Source organism: Pteropus medius, unplaced genomic scaffold (assembly GCF_902729225.1).
Source record: "Pteropus medius unplaced genomic scaffold, Ma_sr-lr_union100, whole genome shotgun sequence".
Lineage (NCBI taxonomy): Eukaryota > Metazoa > Chordata > Mammalia > Chiroptera > Pteropodidae > Pteropus > Pteropus medius.
In genome coordinates this window covers 5,375,880-5,392,622 of record NW_024344240.1, presented here as the reverse complement: position 1 = coordinate 5,392,622, position 16,743 = coordinate 5,375,880, and the positions used below count along the sequence as shown (strand labels likewise).

The 16,743-nt window shown below is 39.2% G+C and overlaps 1 non-coding gene across 1 annotated transcript; it reads left to right on the top strand.

Annotated features, from left to right (window-relative positions):
• The first annotated feature begins 9,198 nt into the window (after window positions 1-9,198).
• On the top strand, window positions 9,199-9,317 carry LOC120607465 (5S ribosomal RNA). The gene has a single exon (XR_005654161.1). It is a non-coding gene; the product is annotated as a 5S ribosomal RNA (ribosomal RNA).
• Window positions 9,318-16,743: the final 7,426 nt, after the last annotated feature.

Genomic DNA, 16,743 nt, shown 5'->3' with positions numbered 1-16,743 from the left:
GTTAGAGTTTTATTAGTCGATGTAGAATTTTCCTCTTTCCCTTACCCAAGCTTTTTGAAGGGAGAGAAGAGAAAGTTATGTACTAGCAAGGTAAGTGGGAGGGAATGAAGTGCAACATTTGCTTATTGGTCATTATGTGTTTGTACTAAACTGTGTACCCACTGATGTCTGTCATCAGTTCTGGTTCTGGGTTGTTATCCTTTGATGCTGTCAAATGCTGGAATATTTGTTTATTCACGCTACCATCTACCATTGCACTGCTTCTTCCCAAGTACAAGGGTTTTTCTCAGGTGTACCGAATTTATCGACTACTTCCTAGTTCCTCCAAAGGGCATTTGTCAAAGTCATCTCATATCTCATGCCTTACTAGTGAAACCAGGGAGTGCTGTCTCAGGGCCCTTCCTAAGTAAACACACAATGTCTCATTCATCCTACTCCTTGCTTTTTATGGTCGTGCAAGGAACTCTTAGCTATACACCTTCTACATCTCCAGAAGAACATGGGGTACACAATCTGTCCAATACCCAAATTTACCTTGGGGTTCTAATACTCCTCTCCTCCACTGGCTCGCCCAGTGGGCATAGAATGTTCTCTGCTTTTGAGAAACCCACATACTTGATGCTATGACTTAAACATCATACTTGGCATCCTATCGACCTCAGTTCTGATTATCAAACACAGAGTTTTTAGACCCATAAACCTACTTTCTCAACTATTTTCTCAGTTGTGGTTTGCAAAAGTCAAAAACTTAAGGAAATTCGTAAAGAAACTCTCACTGTTACCTGACTGTGAAGGAGGTGGGATATAGGGAAACACTGAAGAGGAACTATAGGCAAACAGAGCAAATTGTCATTCTGCTGCACTCTCAATGACCTCATGAAAGTGCGTGTGTGTGTGTGTGTGTTTAACAGATGAAATCGTGGTGGTCAGAGGACAATAAGTAAATGGCCTCAACAACTTCGTGGCTAATTAAGGAAAGGGTCAGCAACTGAAATGCAGACTTTTCCATTCCAAATCCATTGTTCTTGCCTCTCTGACATCATGTCATTAGCTATTTAGAATATTTCAAAACCTGAGAAGCATTAATAACATTTGCATCTTGCTCCTGGCCTCAGAAGGCCCAGCAGAGAATCGTGTTTGGATCGGTCACCCCAGCGGTTAGAACCTTTAGGCTGCCCCACCTGTCCTCAGCTTACTAGGCCAGACACTGTGGTGTCTTGCTCAAGTGTGCATTGCCCAGTACTATTCAGACTGGACATTTTCCACTCTGTGGTCCATTCCTTCAGGACTAATCATTCTCCCTCAATAGCCATTTGATCTGCAAAATTAATCTCTGTGAATCTGTTGCCTATTCCACCTACATCATGTGTACTTTTACCCAGGCATGCTGGGGACAAGAGTTTAATTCATTGGGTGACATGATCTACTGGTTAGAATTTCATGAACCCGCCAGACCAGAGAAGGTGAAAAAGAGTACCTCGAAGGATTGTAAAATCTTTTATTTGTCGAATATACCTTGAAAGATGATGAAAGGGTACTCGAAGTCCCTCAGCTTTGTCCCTGTGGACTATCATCTTCTCACTCTAAACAGTCCTCCCCACTTCATACTTGAAAAACAAAAAAACCTAGATCTTTGCATTCTATATATTTCTCTACAAATCTAGTGTATAGTTCAATTTTGAATTCCAAAAGGACATCTACACAATCTATTAGTATTTACAGCTTTGACATTTGGAAAGGAATTTTGACTATGCCCAGGTGAGAAGGAATAAAACTCCCTCGAATGACAAATTGCTTTGGTATGAGGGTCACTGCCTGAGGGTGAGCGAAGACAGTCAAGGAGAACACTAACTAGTCCAGGGCGTAGTCCTAATGGTTATGCTTTTATTAAAAGTTAACTCATTATTTGAAAAATTTAGCTACCATTTCTCACCTATTTTACCATAAAGATCGAAGTTGGACATTGAGTTGTTATTCATTAATACACCTTGACATTATCAATCTCTTTGTTTAGCATGTTGTTAAATGACAAAGGCACTAAGATTTTTTCCACTCAATAAATAAAAAGTCAAATGTATACTTTTAATGAGTTAATTCTTTCAAGATATAGTCACTGAAAACTTACTATGTATAGTAGCTGGCGGATGCAGGGCTGTATGGCATCATTTTACCTCTAGGTGCTTTCAGATTAAAGGAGGAAATGAGTAATCAAATAGACCAATAAAAATTTAGGGTAAATATCCAGCAATTGGCAAAGAGATGGAGTCTTACATGATTTAGGAAAGAAAGGGATGCTCTTTTTCTCTAGAGTGTTGAGGAAGGATTTCATTGAAAAGGGAGATTTGAAGGATGGTAAGATTTTGAAAGAGAAATGGAAAGAGATTATGGTCCCTGAACTTACAAACTATGAGACCCAGGAACCACTGTTTCAAGAACCATCTGAAGATGTTCTCCATGGTTTCTTCAACATTTTCAGTTTTTTTTTTCTTTCAGAGTTCTGTGCATTGGACGACTAAGCCAATATGGCCCCATTATCATCTAGGAACCTCAAAGGTAAATTTCAAATGCAAATAAAGATTTCTATGTCATACTTAAAAGACCTCAAGAATGAAAGAAGCTGCTCCAGTTTTGCATAAAAAAGCCATTAATTCTAGCACATAAATGGAACACGGACGCTCATAAGCTGCCTCTTACCACCAGGCTGACCTACCCCGGACCTAGAGCTCAAGTTATGAGTACTAATGGGAGCCAAGATGGTAGCCCAACTGATCGTGTCAGGGCAGAGGCAGGGACCTTTATTTCGGCTCTTCAGTGTCTAGCATGACCCACAGAACCAAAAAAGGAACCCCAAAATATTAAAAAAGTAAACATAAATCAGTCTTTAATGTAATTACTCTTAATATTCGCTCCAGGTAAGTCTTAATTATTAGACTAATAGGGTCAGTAAAATTTATATTAAACAACCACTTGGGAGTAAAAAGAGAGTTGAGGCTAGATCATGCTTAGGGTTAGAAAACAAACTCATTAAGAAAGTCACTTCAATGCATCTGTCTCTCTTCATGCCTTTCAGTTTGTGTAAAGCATTTGTAATATTTATATGCTTTCTCTTTATACTCAATGAGTCATCATACAATTATCTAACTGGACTCTCATCTGATTTTCTCTGTAAATATAGGAGAGTACATCTCTCTCAGTGACACAGTATTGGCTTGTCTTTACCATCTGCCAAAGTCATTATTCAAATTACTCACTACCCATCACTATTCATTGCTGGGGTGTCATTAGTGGTAATAAATATCATTTTACCCAACCAGCCTCCAATTAGGCCTGAGTTAATTCCTATAAGTGAAGCGATTCCCACCACCACTAGATATGGTCTAGGAAATTTACAAAAACCCATTTTCTATCTTTCTTCTTTATGCATACATTATAAAATAGCAGACTAGATTATGCTGTCTTGCAGATGAAACCCTTAAATGTGTGTGTTTCTTGCACCGAGGTGAGTGAAGCAAGTATTATCATACCACTCTCATTTTATAGAAAAGGAAAAGGAATAAAATAACCTGCCCAGAGCCACATAGTTGTGATGAGCCCATTCCTGTTTTATTCTGCTAAACTGAGCTCTCTCCGACTTTACAAGGTCTCAGATTCTGAATTTATTATTCTCCACCTTTAATCCAACCTCCACCTACTTCTCAGTGTCTCGCACTTGTTTTAATGTTTGATTGGACAAGAAAACGATGTAGACTACTTCCACTGAAAGCACTGTACTTATTTCCTGTAAGTTGTTTTCCATGATAATATCTACTTCTCTAGTTGCTTCCCCTTTGTGCTTTATTTAGGTCATTTAACCGGCCTACACAGTACATGGTGTGTCCCTTCAATGGCACATGGGATTTCTATTCAGGGGAAAAAACAGAATGGTCAGATTGCCTCACTGCAAATCCATAATTTAGCCCAAAGATTTAATTTTCTTCTCCTTACCAGTTGCCCTTGAGGTGACATTCTTTTGCAGAGGGAGGTCAGTATCTATTTCTGCACACTCTGACTTACATCAGAGTTCATTGCCCTCTTGATGGACAAAGTATGGGCCTCAAGTCAGCATGTCCCAGGTAGAGTTCATGTCCATAAAACAACCACTTAAGGCTTTAGCCTTAAATATCAGAAGGTAAGTTTCATTTCATTTTGTAATCGTAAAATACATTTTATCTACTGACTTTGATTTATTGATAGAAGAAAAAAGTTGGCACACTCAAAGAATTTAATAAAGACCAACTCTGAGTAAAGAAAGCATCATTAGCAATTGGTTTTCTGGTGCAAATGCTTGATTTACTGTAAAAAAAAATCTATCTGTATTTCACACAAGGCTTGGAACTTTGTTCTTTATGAAATGTAGGAAAAAGTATCTTGAATACAAGGTGTTCTTTCTCAATGTTTCTAAAACATTATAAAAATGAAATTTAGTCACGCAACTGCAAGCAATCTTGAGAAGGAATATATGTATATGTTGTATATTTAATTCGTACATAAATATGAACTTATTCAGAGGTCATATTCTTATAAATATGACTATATATTAATATATATGTAATATATATATTACACACATATATATATATATATATGTAAATAAACTGTTTGGAAGGAATCGAACCCACCCTGGTTCCCAGGGTCTGTGCTGGCAGTTAGATGTCTGCCCCTCTGGCTCCACCCACTAACCTGTCCTGTTCCTGATGACTGTCTTCTAGAAGAGCTTCAGCTGGGGTCTCTTACTCTCTGGCCAAGGGGAAGCACCATCAAAAGATCATAGCTTTGGAAAAGAGAGAAATCAGACTATGTGTTCCCTGAGCTCCCTCCTACCAGACCAAAGATCAGCAAGGTCTCTGCTCGGGACCAAAGGCCATAGCTCATGTTGAGTGGTCCTCTCACAAAGCTGCTTCCTCTTCTTGCTCTTTCAGACCTAGCAGTAGTAGATAGTAACAACTACCTGCGTTGCTGTCCTTTTGTTTTGTTTTATTTAGCTTTGGAGTGCATCACCATCTCCAGATGCTATCCTTTAACTCTACCTCCACCTTCTCAGCTACTGCGTCAAATCTACCTTGCAAGTTGTTAGGGCCCCAGTACATGCCGGTGGATCTCCCTCTCAGACCAGAGAAAAATGCCTCATTTTTGCAATTGTGTCCATCACTTCTAGTCCCCTTTCCCTCTGATATGATCTAGCGATTAAAGTTCTAGATCCATTGGTTGTTCTTTTGCCAACTGTCTGTGTAGCTCTCTAATCACTGGCTATGAGGCCACCTTATTATCCTACTCCATTTTCCTTTTAGGAACTCCTTCTTTTACTCTCGTCCCCACTTCTAGAAATTGGATGGAAACTCCCTGATGCTGAGTTTTTGCCTGAGATTACCACCTCCAGCTGTGGGCAGCAATCTGGACACCACTTTCTGCCTGTTGGGTCTCAGCCCCAGTAGTTCGTTGAGTTTCCCGTGTCCACCTTAGTGTAGCCTGAGGTTACCCTCTACTGTCTCACAAGTTGTGTGTGTGTGTGTGTATGTGTGTGTGTGTGTGTGTGTTTATTTCAAGGTATTTTACTTAAACTTTCTATAGCAGAATGAAATTTAGACCCTGGCTCTCCCCTCAACTGGGCATACCTGAGGAACAGTAAAAAGTGTTGTCCACAAGTCTTGGTGTACCACCCCCTCCAGAATATGGAAGTTGATCCAGAAGACTGGAGAAAATATTTTAGACACCTCAAAAGAGAAGGTCTAGAATGAATTTTTTGAATGAAATGTTACTTATAAAGCTAACTTCTTCTTCCCTCTCCTTCCTCCATTGTCTCACAAAATCTTTCCTAGAATATCCATTTCTCAATAGTACACTGAACAGGTGGAGCTGTCTGTGGTGTGCATCAAGCTTCCTGCTTTGGTCTGGTGTGGGATAAAAGCAAATGATTTCTTATAGGTTATTATACGGGGTCCATGTTTCATGGGTTACTGATTTTTTTTTTTTTTTTTCCAAATCGCGGAAGAGAGAAAACAGCTTATCAACCAATATGTCATTAATTCTCTGTCTAGTTCCACAGGGAAGGGAATGTTTTTAGCCTGAGAATTACTCATTAAATTCCTTATTTCCAGAACTCTAAGCTTGTAGCAAAAACAAAACAACCAACTAAAAAGTGAAAGCACCGATAAATCAACTGGTTGATTTGCCAGCTGCTTTGGTTTATTTGCTTAATGAAACAATTATTTCAGTACAAAGAAGACACAGCTGAATTGTTCCACATGCCTTTGATATGCCAAAGAAAGTAGACCAGCCAGCAGTTGCTGCAAACCCGCTCAACAAGCAGCCTCTCCTCCTGGTTCATGCTCCATCCCTGCAAATGCTCTCTCACACAATAAATGATTTTTTAACGAGATCACTGGTAGATTTAAACAGTGATGTAATTTGGAAAGAAAACATTTGGGATTTCAACTTTTCATCTGTTTTTTGGAGCATATACAAGTGTTAAAAAATGGAAAATCGGATTTATCAGAAATTTAGAAAATATGGGTCAGTGCACCTTCTAAGGCTGAATTTTTTATTGATTTCATGAGAATCAGAGCAGCAGAAAAATAAAGAAAAAAAATCTAGCTTTTAACTTTTTCAATTGATATTACAGTAAAATTCAAAGATCTTTCCAGGACGCTACATGCTCTTGCTCCTTATCCTTCTCTGGCCTCATCTCTATCTACGATTGCCCTTGACCTCTGGGCTCCACTACAATACAGTCCTTAATGTACCAGATGCACCAAGTACACTGCTGCCTCAGGGCCTTTGCATGTGCTCTTTCTTTTACAGAAATATGTTCACATATAATACCTACATTCCTTCAATTAGGTCTCTCCTCACCAAGAGGTCCTCCTTCCACTCTATTAAGACTTTCTACTCCAGAACTTTCTACCCTTTATCTGACTTATTTATCTTTAGAACAGTTACCATTACCTGACCGAGTTTAGTATTACTAATCTATTTATTTGTTTATTGTTTGTTTTCTCCACTAAAGGGCGAGAATTTTGTCCTGTTCAATATTTTTATTCCCAGCTCCAAAAATATCATTACCTTACATGTGTAGGTGCTCAATAAATATTTATGGATTGAAAGAATGAAAGACTGGCTGACTATAGCTTTCTGTTTGTCAATATATCTTTTATTTTGTTTAAATCAATGTATTTTCCAGGCTCTGCAATAAAAGCTTTGCTCTCAAGAGTATTTATATTTGACACCAAACCTGTAAACTTTGACCTCTTCAGAAAGTGAAATTGCCTCCCTTTAGTTTCAAGAATCAGAATAGAACTCTGATGGTGCCTGGAAGAGAATGAATGGCAGGTAAATTTGTACACATGCCGTGAGAGCCAGTTCCCAGGAACGAACCTGAAATCTACACATTTGCAACTTTAAGAAGGTAACAAGAAACCCCTTCTACAAATAGATAATCTATCAACCTAGCTTTTTCAAACATTATCCACAAATATGCTTCTTTTTAAAAACAAACCAGCTTTATTAAGAAATAATTCACACACCATAAAATTTACCCCTTTAGAATGTAAAACTCAGTCATTTTTAGTACTATCATCAGACTTACACAATCATGACCATGATATAATCTTAGAACATTGTTCTCACTCCAAAAGGAAACCCTGTACCTTCCAGCAGTCACTTCTCATTGTCCTCTGGTATCCAATCACTCGTCTACTTTCTCTCCCTATGGATTTGCCTATTCTGGACATTACATACAAATACTACTGGCTTTTATGGCTGGCTTCTTTTACTAAGCCAGTAAATTTTCAAGGTTCATCTACTTTTTATTGATGAATAATATTCTGTGGTATGGATATACCATATTTTCATTATCAGTTTATCAATTGGTAGACATTTAGATTGCGTCCACCTTTGAGCTATTATGAATAATATTGCTATAAACATGGTGTATAAAATTTTTGAATGGATGTATATTTTCATTTCTCTTGGATACATGCCTGGGAGTGAAACTTTTGAGTCACATGAATAACTCTATGTTTAACATTTTGAGAAACTGTTAGACTGTTTTCCACAGCAGCTATACCATGCTATATTCTCACAATAGTGTAGGAAAGTTTTGCCTATAACACTCTCTCACTAGTTGCCTATTAAATTCTTTTTTAAAAATAATTTCTTACAATATATTTAAAATAATAGTTATTAAATTATTTCTTTTTATACTCAGCTTTATAAACATTATTTTTAAATGTTCAGTTGTCAGTGCAAATTGAGAAAAAAAGGTGTTTCTGGAAATTTGAATAACACAAAAGTCATCTTAAGTTACTTTATTACCACTCGGGACAGGTAGACAAGCAGAAAATATTTCTATAGCACCAGAGCTGAATTAGCTAAAGCACTTGCAAATGGGATATAATCGTTTTCATACTTTATTACACATTTCTGATGGACTCCACATTGTTGGTGGTGGTAGTTGTTAAATTTGCCCTGGTACAATTAATTTTCAAATGGGCTTAAGCTGGCTCATGTGACATGGTGTGTGGCTACATTCACAAAACCTACTGATTAATGAGACAGATTAACGTTTGAATTTGATTTCTGTTTCCAAGATTAAATCGGCAAGGGGTATCCAAAAAATTCTTGATGTCAAGTTTAATTTTACATTCCCCTGGAAATGAATATATTTTGAGACTCTTGGTAAAAATATTAATTGTAACTATAAAACAGAATAAGGTTAGTTATGTTAAAGTCCAGATGAAAGTTCAAGAAGAAGGAAGGTGTATTTAAATTCTGAGAGTTGTTTGAATTAATTTAGACACATAGATAACATATTTATGACTGAAAATTTTTTAAGATTAAATTTATGTAGAAGATTTATCCTCTAAATATAGTTCATCAAAGATTGAGTTTCATACCAAAATTCATTTACTCTGGACTAAAGCAGGGAAAAACTTTCACAAGAAACAGGAAAATTCATTGATTTTGTAACAGGGAAACGGGGAATTTTTCAAAGGGATAGATTTTGAACATTCTTTAAGGAAATTTCTGTGGGAAGGGAAGTATAAAATTTTACAGGAAGACAGGCATGTCACCAAAGCACAGAAAGAAGCCTCTCATTTAAGAAACTTGAGAATCCCAGGAAACTTCTTGGTAAAGAAGGGCTAGCAATAGAACGATAACTAGGTCTACGGCCATGCTACCCTGAACACACCCGATCCCATCTGATCTCGGAAGCTAAGCAGGGTCGGGCCTGATTAGTACTTGAATGAGAGACCACCTAGGAAGACCAGGTGCTATAGGCATTAAAAAGAAAGAAAGAAAAAAAAAAGAATGGTAACTAGATGCAGAACAGAAAGGTAAAATGTCTTTGCAGCCAGACCGGAGACTAGACCTGAACACCAGGAGCAGGGGTAGCAGGCAATCAGCGAGTCGAACAGCATAAAAGTGGTGTTCCGTCAGCATTTTCCAGAGTTTTATTAGGAGAAATTAGCTCACATTATTATGGGAGCTGAGAAGCCCCACCATCTATGAGTTGCGACCAGGCTAGTGGTGCAGTTCCAAAGGCCTGAGAACCAGGATTACAGACGCTGTAAGTCCCAGTCTGAGAGCAGGAGAAAACTGATGTCCCAGCTCTGCAGTCAGCCAGAGAGAGTTCTCCCTTCCTCCACCTTTTTGTTCCATTCAGTTGCTCACTGGATTAAATGAAGTCTGCACACATTGAGCGGGGGGCGGGGGGAGGGGACGTGGAGGAAAGAATTGTTCTACACAGTCCACCAAATTCGAATGCTAATCTTTTTTGAAAACACCCTCACGGACACACCCAGAAACGATGTTTAACCAGATATCTGGCATCCTGTGGCCTAGTCAGGTTGATGCATAAAATGAGTCATCACAGGAAGTTCTCACCAGGCTGCTGTTAGTCCAGAGGGCATTTTTGTGCTAGTTAGAGAAAGAAACCCTTTCCTCCAGGCAGAAGCTTGGCTAGTGGATTCAGACTGGGTTTAATCCCTTTCTCTCCTGCTTAGGAGAGCACCTTCTGTCTGACAAAGTCCACATAACTTAATCTCTCTTATTTGTGCCCACTTAGAGTTTTATAATGATGATCAAACATTCTCCCAGGTTCTATCCTTAATATTCTCCCTTGCTTCACCTTTTCTTGCCTGTGGAATGAAAGGTGCACATGTGAGCCTTGATGCTGCAGACACAGGAATCCTCCCTGTGGCTGTCTGATTCTGGATTGGTGTAACTAAGCTTTCTTCTGCTCAGTCTCCGCCAATGGGGTGATGGTCGTTCCTGGACTCAGTATGGCCATTATCATACACCAAGCGCCACATCTCCAATCAGTATTGTCATTTACAAATTATGTCTGCTTCTCTAGTTGTGCCCACAGCTTTGATCTCAGGACCAGGCAGTTCTACCAGCATCTTCCCATTACCTACCCCCAAACACATATAAATTCCCCGTCTGTATGTTTCTCCTTTCAAAAAACCCCACCCCACAATGGCATCGGGGTGTCTTGCCCCCTTTACCCCCTCCACTTAGCTCAGGCAGAGCAGCATCACCTTTCAATGACATCCCAGAGGCCAGACCCCATAGTCTTTGAAAGCTTATTCTTTCTCCAGGCCAGGCTGAGCAAAACATGCCTCCAAACAAGGCTAGTTTCTTCACAGAAGTTTCTATTAGCTGCGGGAAAAATAATACTTTACTCAAAGAGTCAGAAGATGCCTAAGAGAGCTAGAAAAGCTGACTACAAAATGTTCTCTGTCTAAGGAAGGCCCCAATGAAGCCCACTTGTCTCTCACTATATTCTCAGTACCTGGTGCAAGGTTCGTTCTCAATTATTATTCTCATTTACTTGTTAAATGATTGCATAAATGAATGAACATTCATATCTAGGCAGAGAAGGGGTGAGAGAGATACTGGGGATGGCGGGTTTATTAGGTGACAAGAAGAACTTCATACACTATTTCTTTTTCACAGCTGTGCTCTCTGTCACTTGCCCAGATGGTGGCTCAGAATTTTTCCAATAGGGTGGGGCGAACTCAGTGTCCCTTGGTGGGTGGGGGAAGCAGGCAAGAGGGCCAGTACAAATCTTTAAACGTGTGAGTTAAGAGTCCAGGTTGTTTCCTGCACTGACGGGACCCTGAAGGAGACATATCAGACCCCTTTGCTCATTCCCCACAGTGAGAAAACTGGGGAAACCAGGCCCACTGAGGCCCTGCTGGAGCAAAGTCTGCTGAGAGGACAGGTAGGGAATTAGTAGAGGGCTTCCAGTAAGCAGGTCTAGGAGATTCTGGAGGTGCCTGCATGCTGGGAACTCCTGAGGGAGACAGTGGCCCTCGGCTTTGCAGTGACGTTGGTGAGGCAGGCAACGCAGTGTTGGGTGTTTCCCCAAAACACCCAGGCCCTGCCTGTGCTTGTCTCCAATTCACACGTCCTTCTGGGGCACGTGAAATACATCCGCCCAATTCCCTGCCGATGCAGCCCCAGTCCCTGCCTCAGTCCTGAGGAACATATATGTGAACCCCAGTTTTCAAGAGAAAGAAGCAGCCATTTCCAAAGGCATGAGAGCTTCAAGTCTCAGACCACTCTAGACGCCCCCTGGTGGCAAAAGCAGGAATAAGCTTACATAAATACCCGGATCTCTGAATCAGAATTGTTTATCTGGAAAAGTTCGGAGAGGTTATCCATCCAGATCTTTTATTTGGAAGGAAACCGTGAGGAGAAGATTCCAAGTTCTGACCACAGGGCTTCCTAACCATTTGAAATCAGCCAGTAAGAGTCTGTCCAACCTTATTTTCAATAGTTATCACATACTGAGTTTTTCTTGTCTTTTCCAATATAAAATTACAATGACAACTATACTTTTGCCAACTTCATCCACAGAACCCTGCCCTCCCACCTTGAGACTGACATGGGAACACCCAGGGAGGACTGTGTCCCCACCGCAGTCCTCAGCATGGTTGAGCAAGGGTGCTGAAAAGGGCTCTCACCACATTCTAAAGGTGCTTGTGGCACGTGAAATCACCTGACCTGGGAGCTAATCAAGTCTACAGCAAAAGGTTTATCAAAATTCAAAGAAAAAAGACATGTTTATTGGTGCATAATTTAAATCATTTTATTGACCAGCCTCTATTTCCTTTGTGGTACTAAAAAGAATCTCCTAATAGGAAATCCATGCAAGGTATCTGCGGAGATTAATAAGGACTTGAAGACCTATTAGGAAAGTCCAGGAATTCTCACCTAATTTTTTGCAATCATATTTATTTGGAAAGAGTGAAAGGAGCTGACTAGGATAATTGAGACAAGTTGTAAATAATTTAAAAGAAATCACTGTTGGTTATTGTACAGGAAAATCTCTAGTATTTTTCTCCCATTTTGGGGGAAAAAACAAGTTGATTCTTCTCTGTGAGTCTTCTGCCCCCCAACACAAAACGCTTCATTCTTGGTCACTAAGTATGCAGAGGGTTTTCCCCACACCAGCCGTTCTCCACAATGCCAGGTGGATGTCCTACCATTTAACTCGGTTCTGACACTATCTACTTGGTGACGGCATCCAATCCCACCGAGTCAGGACTTAGCCTACAACACACCTCCACCACCGTCCAGTGCTAATCGTTAGTGGTAGGGCCCCAGGTCAGCCACAAATTCTGCCTCGTTTGGCTACAAATTGGAGGTTCCCATGACCTCCACCTCGTGTTCGATTAATTTGCTAGAGTGGCTCACAGAACTCAGGGAAACACTTTGACCAGTTTATTAATTAAAGGATATGAGAAAGCAGACAGATGAACAACCAGATAAAGAGACGCACAGGACAAGGTCTGGGAGGGTCTCAAGTACAGGAGCTTCTTTCCTGTGGTGTCGATGTGTTCACCAACCTGGAAGCTCTCTGAACCCCATACTTTTAGGGTTTTTATGGAGGCTTCCTCACATAGACATGATCAATCATTAATTCAATTTTCAGCCCTTCTCCCTTCTCAAGAGAATGGGGGAGTGGGACTGAACATTCCAAGCTTGTAGTCATGGCTTGGTCTTTTTGGTGAATGACCCTCATCCAGGAGCCCAATCAAAATTGCCTCAGTAGAACAAATGAAACTCCCATCACCCAGGAAATTATAAGGTTTTTAGAAGCTGTGAGTCAGGAACCAGGAGCAGAGACCAATAAATATTTTTGTATTATCTCATAGTTATAGGAATCAATTAAAGAGAAAAGCAAACTTTATAAAATTATAGTTCAGTTCAAACAGCCAACAGGATAGGTTAAATCAGTATATCAATTATTGTTGCTGAAATTAAATTACTTATTGATAGCAAACAAGGGATTCTTATTTTATTAATTAAGCAAATGTTTTCTTTGTAATTTAAAAATTTTAAATATATTTTCATTTGCTTTTTAGAATAAGTAGTTCATGGTATATGTTAAAAATTTTAATGTCCATAAAGGTACAAAGTGATCAGTGAGTCTCCCTCTTTCTTAATCCTTCACACTCCAGTGCTTCAGTTATCAAGTCAGTGCTTTCCATGTATTTCTAAACACATAGCTGGCAGAATTATGGATGACATGTCAAATGTTGGAGTCAAGTCACACTAGAATAAGCTAGAAAGCTAGACGGTGATGATTTGAAAGCAAGGTGTTTGAAAATGAAATTTGTTATTAATTATTACTTAATTAAACACTATCAGACATGTATTATACTAAGCCCTTTATTTAGCTCATTTTATTTAATTCTCCTAATATTCCTAAAAATCATTGTTCTTTTGATGCCAAGAAAACAGAGCTGCAGAAAAGTTATGTAAATTTCTCCTGTTCATGCAGCTAGATTCATGTGAAACAGCGGTTTTAAGCAAAATTAAAATTACTTCAAAGTACTTAATGGTTAGAAAATACTTCTAAAAAGAACTTTTTATGGGTTAAGTATTTATTCGACAGTAGAAATATGATGAATTTCATAACATATCTGCAAATTCACAGACACTCCATCCTTATCAAGGGATGAAGTGTCTGTCCCCTCCCCTCAAAACTAGATGGGCCATTGTGACTTTATGAATATAATGTGATAGAAGTAACATTGCATGACTTCCAAGGCTGCACTAGAAAAGGCCGTGTACCTTCTGCAAGTTTCTGTTAGAAGAACCCGAGTTGTCCTTGTCTCTCAGCCACAGCACCAGAGGTGTGAGTAAGGAAGCTTTGGGGATGACTCAATACCCTCTAACTCCAACTATGTGAGAGATCTTGATAATTTAATAATTAATAATAATAATGATAATAATAATAATAATAAATTGTTATTTTTAATCCACTATTTTGGGGTGGTTTGTTATGCAGCAGTCCATAATGGGAATAACGAACATATACAGAGATAGAATGGGGTCTTGAGTCAAATGATACTTAATGGTACTTTATCTCCCTAGATTTTGTTTTACCCACATAAGACCTTGCTAGAGACACAATAATAACAATTTAATATGACTTTTAAAAATAATGAATTAAAAAAAAACCTAACATGTTCAGCTTTCTATTCTTCAGTACCAAAATCTTCTGCTTTTTGATTTGTTGCCTATTCTCTAAGTTATGTCTGAATTGAATCCCCTCAGCAATGATGGATTTAGTTCTGTGGCTTCTCAGTTTGAATTGCTTGGTTGCTATGCTCTCATCTGTGATGGTCGGCAGAGGCTGAGACTAACGTTGTCCAGGAAGATCACTGTGACATCAATAATCATTTATTTCTTATAAAAGAGCTCAAATTGGTGAAGGAGTGTGGCTGCATAGAACAGAGAGTACAGCTATGAAAAGCACAGTCAGTTTTATATCCCTAGCATTTTTAAGTTTGTCCTTTTTTTTTTTTTTTTTTTAATCATTCTTCTAACTCAGATCTAGTTAAGTGCTATGCCAAAAGATTTTAAAGTGAGACACTGGATTCTGACCCTGACCTCTTGGGATTTTTACTTTCTCTTAGGCCCTTCTTGATAATTTCATTCTTATCTAGTATCCATCCTCACCTCAAGGCTGGGAGTCTCCAGCCTTTGAAAACATGTCTTACTTTCTTTGCATCTTTGCATCTAATTTTTTTTATGAACTTAATAGGTCATTATTGAGGTAATAACATAATTTGGAGCTGCACTTTGGATAATAGTGATCATTAAGTATGCGATGACATAGACAAAATGTAGATGGTACCATCTCTGTATCTGTCCCTTACATTCCTGGAAAGCTCCCAGGGTTTCCAGCCTACAAAGTACACCTTAATTGAGTGCTGGATGTCCATGATGTTGCCTGGCGTGATGCTGGTTAGAAGCACTGTTCCAAGAAGCAAAAACCACCTTGAGTTTATATGGACTCAGAAAAAAAGGTACGGGAGTGTCCAGGAAAGGAGATATCTGAGAATGGCTTCAGGAAGAGTCTGGAACCAGACTCTGGGATCCTCTCTTTGTCTCTTGTCTCTGCTCCTCTCTGGGCATCTGCTATCCCTCCTGTCTCTATGGACCAGCATTTTCTTTTCCTCAGTTACGTCATAGAAAACTTAATCCTAAACTGTAGATTTTCTCTAATATCTTATTAGAAATTTTTTTCAAGGCTGCATGAGCCTGGTTCATTTCCACAATGGCAGTTATTACTGTAATCTTCACCAACAGGTGCTTGACTACCTCAAAGCTTTGAAAGAGATTGGGAATAGAAAATGAGAATGATAAATCTCAAAACCATTGTGAACTAGTGAAGACGAGAGGGGCTCTACACTTTGGGAAAGTTCATGTTCATGTTGTTCCTAGACAGTGGCACCTCTTGGAGTCAGGAGGTAACCAGGAAAACTGAGAATCTAGAGTTTTGGAGAACCCATAATCAAAAATTGAACTTGCCTATATGTCCAGCTCCATCCTGTAGACCAGCTGTGTACAACCTTTTTGGTACCAGGGGCCGGTGCTCCTATGAGAATTCAATGCCTGATGATCTGAGGTGGAGTTGAGACAATGATGCTAGTGCTAGGGAGTGGCTGCAAATACAGATGAAGCTTCGCTTGCTCTCCAGCTGCTCACCTCATGCTGTGTGGCCTACTTCTTAACAGGCCACAGACCAGAGTTGGTCCACAGCCCAGAGAAGATCTGGCAGGAATAGGTCTGAGTACAAAGAGTGGTCCTAACTCATCTTTCCATATGGTTAATGGCAAATGGCTATCGAGAAGTTAATTTTGACTTCCTGTCTCTCCATCTATCTTATCAGAAGGTGATGTTGGATGTGAATGAGGACGAGAGGATAGAGAAGCAGCATGAAGGTGTGAGCTTTAAGCACCTACTTATGTAATGTAAACATTGCCCTCTTACCTGATCTGCCAATTTCAGCAAATTTCTTAGTTCCATTGTTTGAGCATGATTGTTGGAAGCCCACTCTTGGGATTAAGGGTATGTTCCTGTGCAATGGGCGTTGTGGGGGGATTGATGCTGAAGGAAGTAAACCTCAATAGATAAGGCAAGAACGAGTAATCATGAATGCTATTAAAAATGTTTTTCTAGTAAAAAATGATGGAAAATTCCTGGTTAAGCAGGTTGCTTAGCTGCAACATCTTACTGAACTTTGAATATATCTTATATTCAATGTGAAAGTCAATGAATATTATAATAACATTAATATGCCTTATTTCCCAAACTTTTTGATTGATAAACCTTTTTATAGGTTCCACACCATACAATTTAGGAAATATTTTAATATTTTATATTTACAACCTCCATGTAAGT